The sequence below is a fragment of the Chiloscyllium punctatum genome, chromosome 19, assembly GCF_047496795.1.
Source record: "Chiloscyllium punctatum isolate Juve2018m chromosome 19, sChiPun1.3, whole genome shotgun sequence".
NCBI lineage: Eukaryota > Metazoa > Chordata > Chondrichthyes > Orectolobiformes > Hemiscylliidae > Chiloscyllium > Chiloscyllium punctatum.
Window position 1 is genome coordinate 8,563,293 of NC_092757.1, and position 19,728 is coordinate 8,583,020.

The window sequence follows — 19,728 nt, forward strand, 5'->3', positions numbered from 1 at the left end:
TGATGTGTAACCCAGAAGCAGTTACCCTCCCAGTATGTAGGACTGCGTACACCACCCCAGTGCATTGATCTGTAAAACAGGAGCAGTTACCTTCCCAGCATGGAGGACGGCGTACACAACCCCAGTACATTGATCTGTAACCCAGGAGCATTTACACGGCCCCCCGCCCCCGCCAGAATGTAGGACCGTGTACACAACCCCAGTGCATTAATCTGTAACCCGGGAGCAGTTACCCTCCCAGCATATAGGACTGTGTACAGCACCCCAGTGCATTGATCTGTCACCCAGGAGCAGTTACCCTACCAGCATGTCGGACTGCGTACACCACCCCAGTTCATTGATCAGTAACCCAGGAGCAGTTACCATCGCAGCATGTAGGACTGCGTACACCACCCCAGTGCATTGATCTGTAACCCAGGAGCAGTTACCCCCCCAGCATGTAGAACTGTGTACACCACCCCAGTGCATTGATGTGTAACCCAGGAGCAGTTAACCTCCCAGCATGTAGGACTGTGTATACCACCCCAGTACATTAATCTGTCGACTAGGAGCAGTTACCTTCCCAACATCTAGGACTTTGTATCTCACCCGAGTGCATTGATCTGTAACCCAGGAGCAGATACCCTACCAGCATGTAGGGCTGTGTACACCACCCCAGTGCATTGATCTGTAACCCAGGAGCAGTTACCCTCCCAGCATGTAGGACTGTGTACAACACCCCAGTGCATTGATCTGTAACCCAGGAGCAGTTACCCTCCCAGCATGTAGAACTGCGTACACCACCCCAGTGCATTGATCTGTAACCCAGGAGCAGTTATCCTCCCAGTATGTAGGACTGTGTATACCACCCCAGTACATTGATCTGTAGACTAGGAGCAGTTACCTTCCCAACATCTAGGAGTTTGTATCTCACCCGAGTGCATTGATCTGTAACCCAGGAGCTGTTACCCTCCCAGGATGTAGGACTGTGTATACCACCCCAGTGCATTGATATGTAAACCAGGAGCAGTTTCCCTCCCAGCATGTAGGACTGTGTACCCCACCCCAGTGCATTGATCTGTAAACCAGGAGCCCTTACCCTCCCAGCATGTAAGACTGTGTACATCACCCCGGTACATTGACCTGCAACCCAGGAGCAGTTACCCTCCCAGCATGTCGGGCTGTGAACCCCACCCCAGTGCATTTAATTGTAACCCAGGAGCAGTTACCCCCCCCCACCCAGCATGTAGGATGTGTACCCCACCCCAGTACATTGATCTGTAACCCAGGATCAGTTACCCTCCCAGCATGCAGGACTCTGTATATCTCCACACTGCATTGATGTGTAACCCAGAAGCAGTTACCAACCCAGCATGTAGGACTTTGTATACCACCCCAGTACATTAATCTGTCGACTAGGAGCAGTTACCTTCCCAACATCTAGGACTTTGTATCTCACCCGAGTGCATTGATCTGTAACCCAGGAGCAGATACCCTCCCAGCATGTAGGGCTGTGTACACCACTCCAGTGCATTGATCTGTAACCCAGGAGCAGTTACCCTCCCAGCATGTAGGACTGTGTACAACACCCCAGTGCATTGATCTGTAACCCAGGAGCAGTTACCTTCCCAGCATGTAGGACTATGTACACCATCACAGTGCATTGATCTGTAAACCAAGAGCAGTTACCCTCCCAGCATGTAGGATGTGTACCCCACCCCAGTACATTGATCTGTAACCCAGGAGCAGTTACCCTCCCAGCATGTAGGACTGCGTACACCACCCCAGTGCATTGATCTGTAAACCAAGAGCAGTTACCCTCCCAGCATGCAGGATGTGTACCCCACCCCAGTACATTGATCTGTAACCCAGGAGCAGTTACCCTCCCAGCATGTAGGACTGCGTACACCACCCCAGTGCATTGATCTGTAACCCAGGAGCAGTTACCGTACCAGCATGTAGGACTGCGTACACCACCCCAGTGCATTGATCTGTAACCCAGGACCAGTTACCTTCCCAGCATGTAGAACTGTGTACCCCACCCCAGTACATTGATCTGTAACCCAGGAGCAGTTACCCTCCCAGCATGCAGGACTGTGTATATCTCCACACTGCATTGATGTGTAACCCAGAAGCAGTTCCCCTCCCAGTATGTAGGACTGCGTACACCACCCCAGTGCATTGATCTGTAAAACAGGTGCAGTTACCTTCCCAGCATGGAGGACGGCGTACACAACCCCAGTACATTGATCTGTAACCCAGGAGCAGTTACACGACCCCCGCCCCCCGCCAGAATGTAGGACCGTATACACAACCCCAGTGCCTTGATCTGTAACCCGGGAGCAGTTACCCTCCCAGCATATAGGACTGTGTACAGCACCCCAAGTGCATTGATCTGTAACCCAGGAGCAGTTACCCTCCCAGCATGTAGGACTGCGTACACCACCCCAGTTCATTGATCTGTAACCCAGGAGCAGTTACCCCCCCAGCATGTAGAACTGTGTACACCACCCCAGTGCATTGATGTGTAACCCAGGAGCAGTTAACCTCCGAGCATGTAGGACTGTGTATACCACCCCAGTACATTGATCTGTCGACTAGGAGCAGTTACCTTCCCAACATCTAGGACTTTGTATCTCACCCGAGTGCATTGATCTGTAACGCAGGAGCAGATACCCTCCCAGCATGTAGGGCTGTGTACACCACCCCAGTGCATTGATCTGTAACCCAGGAGCAGTTACCCTCCCAGCATGTAGGACTGTGTACAACACCCCAGTGCATTGATCTGTAACCCAGGAGCAGTTACCTTCCCAGCATGTAGGACTATGTACACCATCACAGTGCATTGATCTGTAATCCAAGAGCAGTTACCTTCCCAGCATGCAGGACTGTGTACACCACCCCAGTGCATTGACCTGTAACCCAGGAGCAGTTACCCTCCCACCATGTAGGACTGTGTACACCACCCAAGTGCATTGATCTGTAACCCAGGAGCAATTACCCTCCCAGCACGTAAGGCTGTGTACACCACCCCAGTGCATTGATCTGTAACCCAGGAGCAGTTACCGTTCCAGCACGTAGGACTGTGTACACCACCCCAGTGCATTGATCTGTAACCCAGGAGCAGTTACCTTCCCAGCATGGAGGACTGCGTTCACCACCCCAGTGCATTGATCTGTAACCCAGGAGCAGTTACCCTCCCAGTATGTAGGACTGTGTATACCACCCCAGTACATTGATCTGTAGACTAGGAGCGGTTACCTTCCCAACATCTAGGACTTTGTATCTCACCCGAGTGCATTGATCTGTAACCCAGGAGCAGATACCCTCCCAGCATGTAGGACTATGTACACCACCCCAGTACATTGATCTGTAACCCAGGAGCAGTTACCCTCCCAGCATGTAGGACTGTGTACACCACCCCAGTGAATTGATCTGTAACCCAGGACCAGTTATCTTCCCAGCATGTAGAACTGTGTACACCACCCCAGTGCATTGATCTGTAACCCAGGAGCAGTTACCCTCCCAGCATGTAGAACTGCGTACACCACCCCAGTGCATTGATCAGTAACCCAGGAGCAGTTATCCTCCCAGTATGTAGGACTGTGTATACCACCCCAGTACATTGATCTGTAGACTAGGAGCAGTTACCTTCCCAACATCTAGGACTTTGTATCTCACCCGAGTGCATTGATCTGTAACCCAGGAGCAGATACCCTCCCAGCATGTAGGACTGTGTATACCACCCCAGTACATTGATCTGTAGACTAGGAGCAGTTACCCTCCCAACATCTAGGACTTTGTATCTCACCCGAGTGCATTGATCTGTAACCCAGGAGCAGATTCCCTACCAGCATGTAGAACTGTGTACACCACCCCAGTGCATTGATCTGTAACCCAGGAGCAGTTACCCTCACAGTATGTAGGACTGTGTACACCACCCCAGTACATTGATCTGAAACCCAGGAGCAGTTACCCTACCAGCATGTAGGACTGTGTACACCACCCCAGTGCATTGATCTGTAACCCAGGAGCAGTTACCCGACCAGCATGTAGGACTGCGTACACCACCCCAGTGCATTGATCTGTAACCCAGGACCAGTTACCTTCCCAGCATGTAGAACTGTGTACACCACCCCAGTGCATTGATCTGTAACCCAGGAGCAGTTACCCCCCCAGCATGTAGAACTGTGTACACCACCCCAGTGCATTGATCTGTAACCCAGGAGCAGTTACCCTCCCAGCATGTAGAACTGTGTAAACCACCCCAGTGCATTGATCTGTAACCCAGGAGCAGTTACCCTCCCAGTATGTAGGACTGTGTATACCACCCCAGTACATGGATCTGTAGACTCGGAGCAGTTACCTTCCCAACATCTAGGACTTTGTATCTCACCCGAGTGCATTGATCTGTAACCCAGGAGCAGATACCCTCCCAGCATGTAGGACTGTGTATACCACCCCAGTACATTGATCTGTAGACTAGGAGCAGTTACCTTCCCAACATCTAGGACTTTGTATCTCACCCGAGTGCATTGATCTGTAACCCAGGAGCAGATACCCTCCCAGCATGTAGGACTGTGTATACCACCCCAGTGCATTGATCTGTAACCCAGGAGCAGTTACCCTCACAGTATGTAGGACTGTGTACACCACACCAGTGCATTGATCTGTAACCCAGGAGCAATTACCCTCCCAGCACGTAGGACTGTGCACATCACCCCAGTACATTGATCTGAAACCCAGGAGCAGTTACCCTCCCAGCAGGGAGGACTGTGTACACCACACCAGTGCATTGATCTGTAACCCAGGAGCAGTTAACCCCCCGGTATGTAGGACTGTGTACCCCAACCCAGTGCATTGATGTGTGACCCAGGAGCAGTTACATTCCCAGCATGTAGGACTGTGTACATCAGCCCAGTACATTGATCTGTAACCCAGGAACAGTTACCCTCCCAGCATCTAGGACTGTGTACAACACCCCAGTGCATTGATCTGTAACCCTGGAACAGTTACCCTCACAGCATGAAGGACTGCAAACACCACCCCAGTGCATTGATCTGTAACCAAGGAGCAGTTACCCTCCCAGCATGTCGGACTGCGTACTCCACCCCAGTGCATTGATCAGTAACCCAGGAGCAGTTAACCTCCCAGCATGTCGGATGGCGTTCACCACCCCAGTGCATTGATCTGTAACCCAGGCGCAGTTACCCTCCCAGCATGTAGGACTGTGTACACCACCCCAGTGCCTTGATCTGTAACCCAGGAGCAGTTACCCTCCCAGCATGTAGGATGGCGTTCACCACCCCAGTGCATTGATCTGTAACCCAGGCGCAGTTACCCTCCCAGCATGTAGGACTGTGTACACCACCACAGTGCATTGATCTGTAATCCAGGAGCAGTTACCGTCCCAGCATGTAGTACTGCGTACATCACCCCAGTGCATTGATCTATATCCCAGGAGCAGTTACCCCCCACCCCCCCCAGCAAGTAGGACTGCGTACACCACCCCAGTACATTGATCTGCGACCCAGGAGCAGATACCCTTCCAGCATGTAGGACTGTGTCCACCACCCCAGTATATTTTTCTGTAACCCAGGAGCAGTTACCCTCACAGCATGTAGGACTCTGTACCCCACCCCAGTACATTGATCTGTAACTAAGGAGCAGTTACCCTCCCAGCTTGGAGGACTGCGTTCATCTCCCCAGTGCATTGATCTGTAACCCAGGAGCAGTTACCCTCCCAGCATGTAGGACTGCGTACACAACCCCAGTGCATTGAACTGTAACCCAGGAGCAGTTACCCTCCCAGCATGTAGGACTGTGTACAACACCCCAGTGCATTGATCTGTAACCCAGGAGCAGTTACCTTCCCAGCATGTAGGACTATGTACACCATCACAGTGCATTGATCTGTAAACCAAGAGCAGTTACCCTCCCAGCATGTAGGATGTGTACCCCACCCCAGTGCATTGATCTGTAACCCAGGAGCAGATACCCTCCCAGCATGTAGGGCTGTGTACACCACTCCAGTGCATTGATCTGTAACCCAGGAGCAGTTACCCTCCCAGCATGTAGGACTGTGTACAACACCCCAGTGCATTGATCTGTAACCCAGGAGCAGTTACCTTCCCAGCATGTAGGACTATGTACACCATCACAGTGCATTGATCTGTAAACCAAGAGCAGTTACCCTCCCAGCATGTAGGATGTGTACCCCACCCCAGTACATTGATCTGTAACCCAGGAGCAGTTACCCTCCCAGCATGTAGGACTGCGTACACCACCCCAGTGCATTGATCTGTAAACCAAGAGCAGTTACCCTCCCAGCATGCAGGATGTGTACCCCACCCCAGTACATTGATCTGTAACCCAGGAGCAGTTACCCTCCCAGCATGTAGGACTGCGTACACCACCCCAGTGCATTGATCTGTAACCCAGGAGCAGTTACCGTACCAGCATGTAGGACTGCGTACACCACCCCAGTGCATTGATCTGTAACCCAGGACCAGTTACCTTCCCAGCATGTAGAACTGTGTACCCCACCCCAGTACATTTATCTGTAACCCAGGAGCAGTTACCCTCCCAGCATGCAGGACTGTGTATATCTCCACACTGCATTGATGTGTAACCCAGAAGCAGTTCCCCTCCCAGTATGTAGGACTGCGTACACCACCCCAGTGCATTGATCTGTAAAACAGGAGCAGTTACCTTCCCAGCATGGAGGACGGCGTACACAACCCCAGTACATTGATCTGTAACCCAGGAGCAGTTACACGACCCCCGGCCCCCGCCAGAATGTAGGACCGTGTACACAACCCCAGTGCCTTGATCTGTAACCCGGGAGCAGTTAACCTCCCAGCATATAGGACTGTGTACAGCACCCCAAGTGCATTGATCTGTAACCCAGGAGCAGTTACCCTCCCAGCATGTAGGACTGCGTACACCACCCCAGTTCATTGATCTGTAACCCAGGAGCAGTTACCCCCCCAGCATGTAGAACTGTGTACACCACCCCAGTGCATTGATGTGTAACCCAGGAGCAGTTAACCTCCGAGCATGTAGGACTGTGTATACCACCCCAGTACATTGATCTGTCGACTAGGAGCAGTTACCTTCCCAACATCTAGGACTTTGTATCTCACCCGAGTGCATTGATCTGTAACGCAGGAGCAGATACCCTCCCAGCATGTAGGGCTGTGTACACCACCCCAGTGCATTGATCTGTAACCCAGGAGCAGTTACCCTCCCAGCATGTAGGACTGTGTACAACACCCCAGTGCATTGATCTGTAACCCAGGAGCAGTTACCTTCCCAGCATGTAGGACTATGTACACCATCACAGTGCATTGATCTGTAATCCAAGAGCAGTTACCTTCCCAGCATGCAGGACTGTGTACACCACCCCAGTGCATTGACCTGTAACCCAGGAGCAGTTACCCTCCCACCATGTAGGACTGTGTACACCACCCAAGTGCATTGATCTGTAACCCAGGAGCAATTACCCTCCCAGCACGTAAGGCTGTGTACACCACCCCAGTGCATTGATCTGTAACCCAGGAGCAGTTACCCTTCCAGCACGTAGGACTGTGTACACCACCCCAGTGCATTGATCTGTAACCCAGGAGCAGTTACCTTCCCAGCATGGAGGACTGCGTACACCACCCAAGTGCATTGATCTGTAACCCAGGAGCAGTTACCCTCCCAGCATGTAGAACTGCGTACACCACCCCAGTGCATTGATCTGTAACCCAGGAGCAGTTATCCTCCCAGTATGTAGGACTGTGTATACCACCCCAGTACATTGATCTGTAGACTAGGAGCAGTTACCTTCCCAACATCTAGGACTTTGTATCTCACCCGAGTGCATTGATCTGTAACCCAGGAGCAGATACCCTCCCAGCATGTAGGACTGTGTATACCACCCCAGTACATTGATCTGTAGACTAGGAGCAGTTACCCTCCCAACATCTAGGACTTTGTATCTCACCCGAGTGCATTGATCTGTAACCCAGGAGCAGATTCCCTACCAGCATGTAGAACTGTGTACACCACCCCAGTGCATTGATCTGTAACCCAGGAGCAGTTACCCTCACAGTATGTAGGACTGTGTACACCACCCCAGTACATTGATCTGAAACCCAGGAGCAGTTACCCTACCAGCATGTAGGACTGTGTACACCACCCCAGTGCATTGATCTGTAACCCAGGAGCAGTTACCCGACCAGCATGTAGGACTGCGTACACCACCCCAGTGCATTGATCTGTAACCCAGGACCAGTTACCTTCCCAGCATGTAGAACTGTGTACACCACCCCAGTGCATTGATCTGTAACCCAGGAGCAGTTACCCCCCCAGCATGTAGAACTGTGTACACCACCCCAGTGCATTGATCTGTAACCCAGGAGCAGTTACCCTCCCAGCATGTAGAACTGTGTAAACCACCCCAGTGCATTGATCTGTAACCCAGGAGCAGTTACCCTCCCAGTATGTAGGACTGTGTATACCACCCCAGTACATGGATCTGTAGACTCGGAGCAGTTACCTTCCCAACATCTAGGACTTTGTATCTCACCCGAGTGCATTGATCTGTAACCCAGGAGCAGATACCCTCCCAGCATGTAGGACTGTGTATACCACCCCAGTACATTGATCTGTAGACTAGGAGCAGTTACCTTCCCAACATCTAGGACTTCGTATCTCACCCGAGTGCATTGATCTGTAACCCAGGAGCAGACACCCTCCCAGCATGTAGGACTGTGTATACCACCCCAGTGCATTGATCTGTAACCCAGGAGCAGTTACCCTCACAGTATGTAGGACTGTGTACACCACACCAGTGCATTGATCTGTAACCCAGGAGCAATTACCCTCCCAGCACGTAGGACTGTGCACATCACCCCAGTACATTGATCTGAAACCCAGGAGCAGTTACCCTCCCAGCAGGGAGGACTGTGTACACCACACCAGTGCATTGATCTGTAACCCAGGAGCAGTTAACCCCCCGGTATGTAGGACTGTGTACCCCAACCCAGTGCATTGATGTGTGACCCAGGAGCAGTTACATTCCCAGCATGTAGGACTGTGTACATCAGCCCAGTACATTGATCTGTAACCCAGGAACAGTTACCCTCCCAGCATCTAGGACTGTGTACAACACCCCAGTGCATTGATCTGTAACCCTGGAACAGTTACCCTCACAGCATGAAGGACTGCAAACACCACCCCAGTGCATTGATCTGTAACCAAGGAGCAGTTACCCTCCCAGCATGTCGGACTGCGTACTCCACCCCAGTGCATTGATCAGTAACCCAGGAGCAGTTAACCTCCCAGCATGTCGGATGGCGTTCACCACCCCAGTGCATTGATCTGTAACCCAGGCGCAGTTACCCTCCCAGCATGTAGGACTGTGTACACCACCCCAGTGCCTTGATCTGTAACCCAGGAGCAGTTACCCTCCCAGCATGTAGGATGGCGTTCACCACCCCAGTGCATTGATCTGTAACCCAGGCGTAGTTACCCTCCCAGCATGTAGGACTGTGTACACCACCACAGTGCATTGATCTGTAATCCAGGAGCAGTTACCGTCCCAGCATGTAGTACTGCGTACATCACCCCAGTGCATTGATCTATATCCCAGGAGCAGTTACCCCCCACCCCCCCCAGCAAGTAGGACTGCGTACACCACCCCAGTACATTGATCTGCGACCCAGGAGCAGATACCCTTCCAGCATGTAGGACTGTGTCCACCACCCCAGTATATTTTTCTGTAACCCAGGAGCAGTTACCCTCACAGCATGTAGGACTCTGTACCCCACCCCAGTACATTGATCTGTAACTAAGGAGCAGTTACCCTCCCAGCTTGGAGGACTGCGTTCATCTCCCCAGTGCATTGATCTGTAACCCAGGAGCAGTTACCCTCCCAGCATGTAGGACTGCGTACACAACCCCAGTGCATTGAACTGTAACCCAGGAGCATTTACCCTCCCAGCATGTAGGACTGTGTACACCACCCCAGTACATTGATCTGTAACCCAGGCGCAGTTACCCTCACAGCTTGTAGGACTGTGTACACCACCCCAGTACATTAATCTGTCGACTAGGAGCAGTTACCTTCCCAACATCTAGGACTTTGTATCTCACCCGAGTGCATTGATCTGTAACCCAGGAGCAGATACCCTCCCAGCATGTAGGGCTGTGTACACCACTCCAGTGCATTGATCTGTAACCCAGGAGCAGTTACCCTCCCAGCATGTAGGACTGTGTACAACACCCCAGTGCATTGATCTGTAACCCAGGAGCAGTTACCTTCCCAGCATGTAGGACTATGTACACCATCACAGTGCATTGATCTGTAAACCAAGAGCAGTTACCCTCCCAGCATGTAGGATGTGTACCCCACCCCAGTGCATTGATCTGTAACCCAGGAGCAGATACCCTCCCAGCATGTAGGGCTGTGTACACCACTCCAGTGCATTGATCTGTAACCCAGGAGCAGTTACCCTCCCAGCATGTAGGACTGTGTACAACACCCCAGTGCATTGATCTGTAACCCAGGAGCAGTTACCTTCCCAGCATGTAGGACTATGTACACCATCACAGTGCATTGATCTGTAAACCAAGAGCAGTTACCCTCCCAGCATGTAGGATGTGTACCCCACCCCAGTACATTGATCTGTAACCCAGGAGCAGTTACCCTCCCAGCATGTAGGACTGCGTACACCACCCCAGTGCATTGATCTGTAAACCAAGAGCAGTTACCCTCCCAGCATGCAGGATGTGTACCCCACCCCAGTACATTGATCTGTAACCCAGGAGCAGTTACCCTCCCAGCATGTAGGACTGCGTACACCACCCCAGTGCATTGATCTGTAACCCAGGAGCAGTTACCGTACCAGCATGTAGGACTGCGTACACCACCCCAGTGCATTGATCTGTAACCCAGGACCAGTTACCTTCCCAGCATGTAGAACTGTGTACCCCACCCCAGTACATTGATCTGTAACCCAGGAGCAGTTACCCTCCCAGCATGCAGGACTGTGTATATCTCCACACTGCATTGATGTGTAACCCAGAAGCAGTTCCCCTCCCAGTATGTAGGACTGCGTACACCACCCCAGTGCATTGATCTGTAAAACAGGAGCAGTTACCTTCCCAGCATGGAGGACGGCGTACACAACCCCAGTACATTGATCTGTAACCCAGGAGCAGTTACACGACCCCCGGCCCCCGCCAGAATGTAGGACCGTGTACACAACCCCAGTGCCTTGATCTGTAACCCGGGAGCAGTTAACCTCCCAGCATATAGGACTGTGTACAGCACCCCAAGTGCATTGATCTGTAACCCAGGAGCAGTTACCCTCCCAGCATGTAGGACTGCGTACACCACCCCAGTTCATTGATCTGTAACCCAGGAGCAGTTACCCCCCCAGCATGTAGAACTGTGTACACCACCCCAGTGCATTGATGTGTAACCCAGGAGCAGTTAACCTCCGAGCATGTAGGACTGTGTATACCACCCCAGTACATTGATCTGTCGACTAGGAGCAGTTACCTTCCCAACATCTAGGACTTTGTATCTCACCCGAGTGCATTGATCTGTAACGCAGGAGCAGATACCCTCCCAGCATGTAGGGCTGTGTACACCACCCCAGTGCATTGATCTGTAACCCAGGAGCAGTTACCCTCCCAGCATGTAGGACTGTGTACAACACCCCAGTGCATTGATCTGTAACCCAGGAGCAGTTACCTTCCCAGCATGTAGGACTATGTACACCATCACAGTGCATTGATCTGTAATCCAAGAGCAGTTACCTTCCCAGCATGCAGGACTGTGTACACCACCCCAGTGCATTGACCTGTAACCCAGGAGCAGTTACCCTCCCACCATGTAGGACTGTGTACACCACCCAAGTGCATTGATCTGTAACCCAGGAGCAATTACCCTCCCAGCACGTAAGGCTGTGTACACCACCCCAGTGCATTGATCTGTAACCCAGGAGCAGTTACCCTTCCAGCACGTAGGACTGTGTACACCACCCCAGTGCATTGATCTGTAACCCAGGAGCAGTTACCTTCCCAGCATGGAGGACTGCGTACACCACCCCAGTGCATTGATCTGTAACCCAGGAGCAGTTACCCTCCCAGCATGTAGAACTGCGTACACCACCCCAGTGCATTGATCTGTAACCCAGGAGCAGTTATCCTCCCAGTATGTAGGACTGTGTATACCACCCCAGTACATTGATCTGTAGACTAGGAGCAGTTACCTTCCCAACATCTAGGACTTTGTATCTCACCCGAGTGCATTGATCTGTAACCCAGGAGCAGATACCCTCCCAGCATGTAGGACTGTGTATACCACCCCAGTACATTGATCTGTAGACTAGGAGCAGTTACCCTCCCAACATCTAGGACTTTGTATCTCACCCGAGTGCATTGATCTGTAACCCAGGAGCAGATTCCCTACCAGCATGTAGAACTGTGTACACCACCCCAGTGCATTGATCTGTAACCCAGGAGCAGTTACCCTCACAGTATGTAGGACTGTGTACACCACCCCAGTACATTGATCTGAAACCCAGGAGCAGTTACCCTACCAGCATGTAGGACTGTGTACACCACCCCAGTGCATTGATCTGTAACCCAGGAGCAGTTACCCGACCAGCATGTAGGACTGCGTACACCACCCCAGTGCATTGATCTGTAACCCAGGACCAGTTACCTTCCCAGCATGTAGAACTGTGTACACCACCCCAGTGCATTGATCTGTAACCCAGGAGCAGTTACCCCCCCAGCATGTAGAACTGTGTACACCACCCCAGTGCATTGATCTGTAACCCAGGAGCAGTTACCCTCCCAGCATGTAGAACTGTGTAAACCACCCCAGTGCATTGATCTGTAACCCAGGAGCAGTTACCCTCCCAGTATGTAGGACTGTGTATACCACCCCAGTACATGGATCTGTAGACTAGGAGCAGTTACCTTCCCAACATCTAGGACTTTGTATCTCACCCGAGTGCATTGATCTGTAACCCAGGAGCAGATACCCTCCCAGCATGTAGGACTGTGTATACCACCCCAGTACATTGATCTGTAGACTAGGAGCAGTTACCTTCCCAACATCTAGGACTTCGTATCTCACCCGAGTGCATTGATCTGTAACCCAGGAGCAGACACCCTCCCAGCATGTAGGACTGTGTATACCACCCCAGTGCATTGATCTGTAACCCAGGAGCAGTTACCCTCACAGTATGTAGGACTGTGTACACCACACCAGTGCATTGATCTGTAACCCAGGAGCAATTACCCTCCCAGCACGTAGGACTGTGCACATCACCCCAGTACATTGATCTGAAACCCAGGAGCAGTTACCCTCCCAGCAGGGAGGACTGTGTACACCACACCAGTGCATTGATCTGTAACCCAGGAGCAGTTAACCCCCCGGTATGTAGGACTGTGTACCCCAACCCAGTGCATTGATGTGTGACCCAGGAGCAGTTACATTCCCAGCATGTAGGACTGTGTACATCAGCCCAGTACATTGATCTGTAACCCAGGAACAGTTACCCTCCCAGCATCTAGGACTGTGTACAACACCCCAGTGCATTGATCTGTAACCCTGGAACAGTTACCCTCACAGCATGAAGGACTGCAAACACCACCCCAGTGCATTGATCTGTAGACTAGGAGCAGTTACCTTCCCAGCATGTGGGACTGGGTGCCCCACCCCAGTGCATTGATCTGCAACCCAGGAGCAGTTACCCTCCCAGCTTGTAGGACTGCGTTCATCTCCCCAGTGCATTGATCTGTAACCCAGGAGCAGTTACCCTCCCAGCTTGTAGGACTGCGTTCATCTCCCCAGTGCATTGATCTGTAACCCAGGAGCAGATTCCCTCCCAGCATGTAGGACTGTGTACATCACCCCAGTATATTGATCTGTCAACCAGGAGCAGTTACCCTCCCAGCATGTGGGACTGGGTGCCCCACCCCAGTGCATTGATCTGCAACCCAGGAGCAGTTACCCTCCCAGCTTGTAGGACTGCGTTCATCTCCCCAGTGCATTGATCTGTAACCCAGGAGCAGATTCCCTACCAGCATGTAGGACTGTGTACACCACCCCAGTACATTGATCTGAAACCCAGGAGCAGTTACCCTACCAGCATGTAGGACTGTGTACACCACCCCAGTGCATTGATCTGTAACCCAGGAGCAGTTACCCTACCAGCATGTAGGACTGCGTACACCACCCCAGTGCATTGATCTGTAACCCAGGACCAGTTACCTTCCCAGCATGTAGAACTGTGTACACCACCCCAGTGCATTGATCTGTAACCCAGGAGCAGTTACCCCCCCAGCATGTAGAACTGTGTACACCACCCCAGTGCATTGATCTGTAACCCAGGAGCAGTTACCCACCCAGCATGTAGAACTGTGTACACCACCCCAGTGCATTGATCTGTAACCCAGGAGCAGTTACCCTCCCAGTATGTAGGACTGTGTATACCACCCCAGTACATGGATCTGTAGACTCGGAGCAGTTACCTTCCCAACATCTAGGACTTTGTATCTCACCCGAGTGCATTGATCTGTAACCCAGGAGCAGATACCCTCCCAGCATGTAGGACTGTGTACACCACACCAGTGCATTGATCTGTAACCCAGGAGCAGTTAACCCCCCGGTATGTAGGACTGTGTACCCCAACCCAGTGCATTGATGTGTGACCCAGGAGCAGTTACATTCCCAGCATGTAGGACTGTGTACATCAGCCCAGTACATTGATCTGTAACCCAGGAACAGTTACCCTCCCAGCATCTAGGACTGTGTACAACACCCCAGTGCATTGATCTGTAACCCTGGAACAGTTACCCTCACAGCATGAAGGACTGCAAACACCACCCCAGTGCATTGATCTGTAGACTAGGAGCAGTTACCTTCCCAACATCTAGGACTTTGTATCTCACCCGAGTGCATTGATCTGTAACCCAGGAGCAGATACCCTCCCAGCATGTAGGACTGTGTATACCACCCCAGTACATTGATCTGTAGACTAGGAGCAGTTACCCTCCCAACATCTAGGACTTTGTATCTCACCCGAGTGCATTGATCTGTAACCCAGGAGCAGATACCCTCCCAGCATGTAGGACTGTGTACACCACCCCAGTGCATTGATCTGTAACCCAGGAGCAGTTACCCTACCAGCATGTAGGACTGCGTACACCACCCCAGTGCATTGATCTGTAACCCAGGACCAGTTACCTTCCCAGCATGTAGAACTGTGTACACCACCCCAGTGCATTGATCTGTAACCCAGGAGCAGTTACCCCCCCAGCATGTAGAACTGTGTACACCACCCCAGTGCATTGATCTGTAACCCAGGAGCAGTTACCCACCCAGCATGTAGAACTGTGTACACCACCCCAGTGCATTGATCTGTAACCCAGGAGCAGTTACCCTCCCAGTATGTAGGACTGTGTATACCACCCCAGTACATGGATCTGTAGACTCGGAGCAGTTACCTTCCCAACATCTAGGACTTTGTATCTCACCCGAGTGCATTGATCTGTAACCCAGGAGCAGTTACCCTCCCAGCAGGGAGGACTGTGTACACCACACCAGTGCATTGATCTGTAACCCAGGAGCAGTTAACCCCCCGGTATGTAGGACTGTGTACCCCAACCCAGTGCATTGATGTGTGACCCAGGAGCAGTTACATTCCCAGCATGTAGGACTGTGTACATCAGCCCAGTACATTGATCTGTAACCCAGGAACAGTTACCCTCCCAGCATCTAGGACTGTGTACAACACCCCAGTGCATTGATCTGTAACCCTGGAACAGTTACCCTCACAGCATGAAGGACTGCAAACACCACCCCAGTGCATTGATCTGTAGACTAGGAGCAGTTACCTTCCCAACATCTAGGACTTTGTATCTCACCCGAGTGCATTGATCTGTAACCCAGGAGCAGATACCCTCCCAGCATGTAGGACTGTGTATACCACCCCAGTACATTGATCTGTAGACTAGGAGCAGTTACCCTCCCAACATCTAGGACTTTGTATCTCACCCGAGTGCATTGATCTGTAACCCAGGAGCAGATTCCCTACCAGCATGTAGAACTGTGTACACCACCCCAGTGCATTGATCTGTAACCCAGGAGCAGTTACCCTCACAGTATGTAGGACTGTGTACACCACCCCAGTACATTGATCTGAAACCCAGGAGCAGTTACCCTACCAGCATGTAGGACTGTGTACACCACCCCAGTGCATTGATCTGTAACCCAGGAGCAGTTACCCTACCAGCATGTAGGACTGCGTACACCACCCCAGTGCATTGATCTGTAACCCAGGACCAGTTACCTTCCCAGCATGTAGAACTGTGTACACCACCCCAGTGCATTGATCTGTAACCCAGGAGCAGTTACCCCCCCAGCATGTAGAACTGTGTACACCACCCCAGTGCATTGATCTGTAACCCAGGAGCAGTTACCCACCCAGCATGTAGAACTGTGTACACCACCCCAGTGCATTGATCTGTAACCCAGGAGCAGTTACCCTCCCAGTATGTAGGACTGTGTATACCACCCCAGTACATGGATCTGTAGACTCGGAGCAGTTACCTTCCCAACATCTAGGACTTTGTATCTCACCCGAGTGCATTGATCTGTAACCCAGGAGCAGATACCCTCCCAGCATGTAGGACTGTGTATACCACCCCAGTACATTGATCTGTAGACTAGGAGCAGTTACCTTCCCAACATCTAGGACTTTGTATCTCACCCGAGTGCATTGATCTGTAACCCAGGAGCAGATACCCTCCCAGCATGTAGGACTGTGTATACCACCCCAGTGCATTGATCTGTAACCCAGGAGCAGTTACCCTCACAGTATGTAGGACTGTGTACACCACACCAGTGCATTGATCTGTAACCCAGGAGCAATTACCCTCCCAGCACGTAGGACTGTGTACATCACCCCAGTACATTGATCTGTAACCCAGGAGCAGTTACCCTCCCAGCAGGGAGGACTGTGTACACCACACCAGTGCATTGATCTGTAACCCAGGAGCAGTTAACCCCCCGGTATGTAGGACTGTGTACCCCAACCCAGTGCATTGATGTGTGACCCAGGAGCAGTTACATTCCCAGCATGTAGGACTGTGTACATCAGCCCAGTACATTGATCTGTAACCCAGGAACAGTTACCCTCCCAGCATCTAGGACTGTGTACAACACCCCAGTGCATTGATCTGTAACCCTGGAACAGTTACCCTCACAGCATGAAGGACTGCAAACACCACCCCAGTGCATTGATCTGTAACCAAGGAGCAGTTACCCTCCCAGCATGTCGGACTGCGTACTCCACCCCAGTGCATTGATCAGTAACCCAGGAGCAGTTAACCTCCCAGCATGTCGGATGGCGTTCACCACCCCAGTGCATTGATCTGTAACCCAGGCGCAGTTACCCTCCCAGCATGTAGGACTGTGTACACCACCCCAGTGCCTTGGTCTGTAACCCAGGAGCAGTTACCCTCCCAGCATGTAGGATGGCGTTCACCACCCCAGTGCATTGATCTGTAACCCAGGAGCAGTTAACCCCCCGGTATGTAGGACTGTGTACCCCAACCCAGTGCATTGATGTGTGACCCAGGAGCAGTTACATTCCCAGCATGTAGGACTGTGTACATCAGCCCAGTACATTGATCTGTAACCCAGGAACAGTTACCCTCCCAGCATCTAGGACTGTGTACAACACCCCAGTGCATTGATCTGTAACCCAGGAGCAGTTACCCTCCCAGTATGTAGGACTGTGTATACCACCCCAGTACATGGATCTGTAGACTCGGAGCAGTTACCTTCCCAACATCTAGGACTTTGTATCTCACCCGAGTGCATTGATCTGTAACCCAGGAGCAGATACCCTCCCAGCATGTAGGACTGTGTATACCACCCCAGTACATTGATCTGTAGACTAGGAGCAGTTACCTTCCCAACATCTAGGACTTTGTATCTCACCCGAGTGCATTGATCTGTAACCCAGGAGCAGATACCCTCCCAGCATGTAGGACTGTGTATACCACCCCAGTGCATTGATCTGTAACCCAGGAGCAGTTACCCTCACAGTATGTAGGACTGTGTACACCACACCAGTGCATTGATCTGTAACCCAGGAGCAATTACCCTCCCAGCACGTAGGACTGTGTACATCACCCCAGTACATTGATCTGAAACCCAGGAGCAGTTACCCTCCCAGCAGGGAGGACTGTGTACACCACACCAGTGCATTGATCTGTAACCCAGGAGCAGTTAACCCCCCGGTATGTAGGACTGTGTACCCCAACCCAGTGCATTGATGTGTGACCCAGGAGCAGTTACATTCCCAGCATGTAGGACTGTGTACATCAGCCCAGTACATTGATCTGTAACCCAGGAACAGTTACCCTCCCAGCATCTAGGACTGTGTACAACACCCCAGTGCATTGATCTGTAACCCTGGAACAGTTACCCTCACAGCATGAAGGACTGCAAACACCACCCCAGTGCATTGATCTGTAACCAAGGAGCAGTTACCCTCCCAGCATGTCGGACTGCGTACTCCACCCCAGTGCATTGATCAGTAACCCAGGAGCAGTTACCCTCCCAGCATGTAGGATGGCGTTCACCACCCCAGTGCATTGATCTGTAACCCAGGCGCAGTTACCCTCCCAGCATGTAGGACTGTGTACACCACCACAGTGCATTGATCTGTAATCCAGGAGCAGTTACCGTCCCAGCATGTAGTACTGCGTACATCACCCCAGTGCATTGATCTATATCCCAGGAGCAGTTACCCCCCACCCCCCCCAGCAAGTAGGACTGCGTACACCACCCCAGTACATTGATCTGCGACCCAGGAGCAGATACCCTTCCAGCATGTAGGACTGTGTCCACCACCCCAGTATATTTTTCTGTAACCCAGGAGCAGTTACCCTCACAGCATGTAGGACTCTGTACCCCACCCCAGTACATTGATCTGTAACTAAGGAGCAGTTACCCTCCCAGCTTGGAGGACTGCGTTCATCTCCCCAGTGCATTGATCTGTAACCCAGGAGCAGTTACCCTCCCAGCATGTAGGACTGCGTACACAACCCCAGTGCATTGAACTGTAACCCAGGAGCATTTACCCTCCCAGCATGTAGGACTGTGTACACCACCACAGTACATTGATCTGTAACCCAGGCGCAGTTACCCTCACAGCTTGTAGGACTGTGTACACCACCCCAGTACATTGTTCTGTAACCCAGGAGCATTTACCCTCCCAGCATGTAGGACTGTGTACACCACCACAGCACATTGATCTGTAACCCAGGCGCATTTACCCTCACAGCTTGTAGGACTGTGTACACCACCCCAGTGCATTGATCTGTAACCCAGGAGCAGTTACCCTCCCAGCATGTAGGACTGTGTACACCACCCAAGTGCATTGATCTGTAACCCAGGAGCAATTTCCCTCCCAGCACGAAGGACTGTGTACATCACCCCAGTACATTGATCTGTAACCCAGGAGCAGTTACCCTCCCAGCATGTAGGACTGTATACCCCACCCCAGTGCATTGATCTGTAGCCCAGGAGCAGTTACCCTCCCAGCATGCAGGACTGCCTACACAAACCCAGTACATTGATCTGCAACCCAGGAGCAGCTACCCTCCCAGCATGTAGGACTGTGTACACCACCCCAGTGCATTGATCTGTAACCCAGGAGCAGT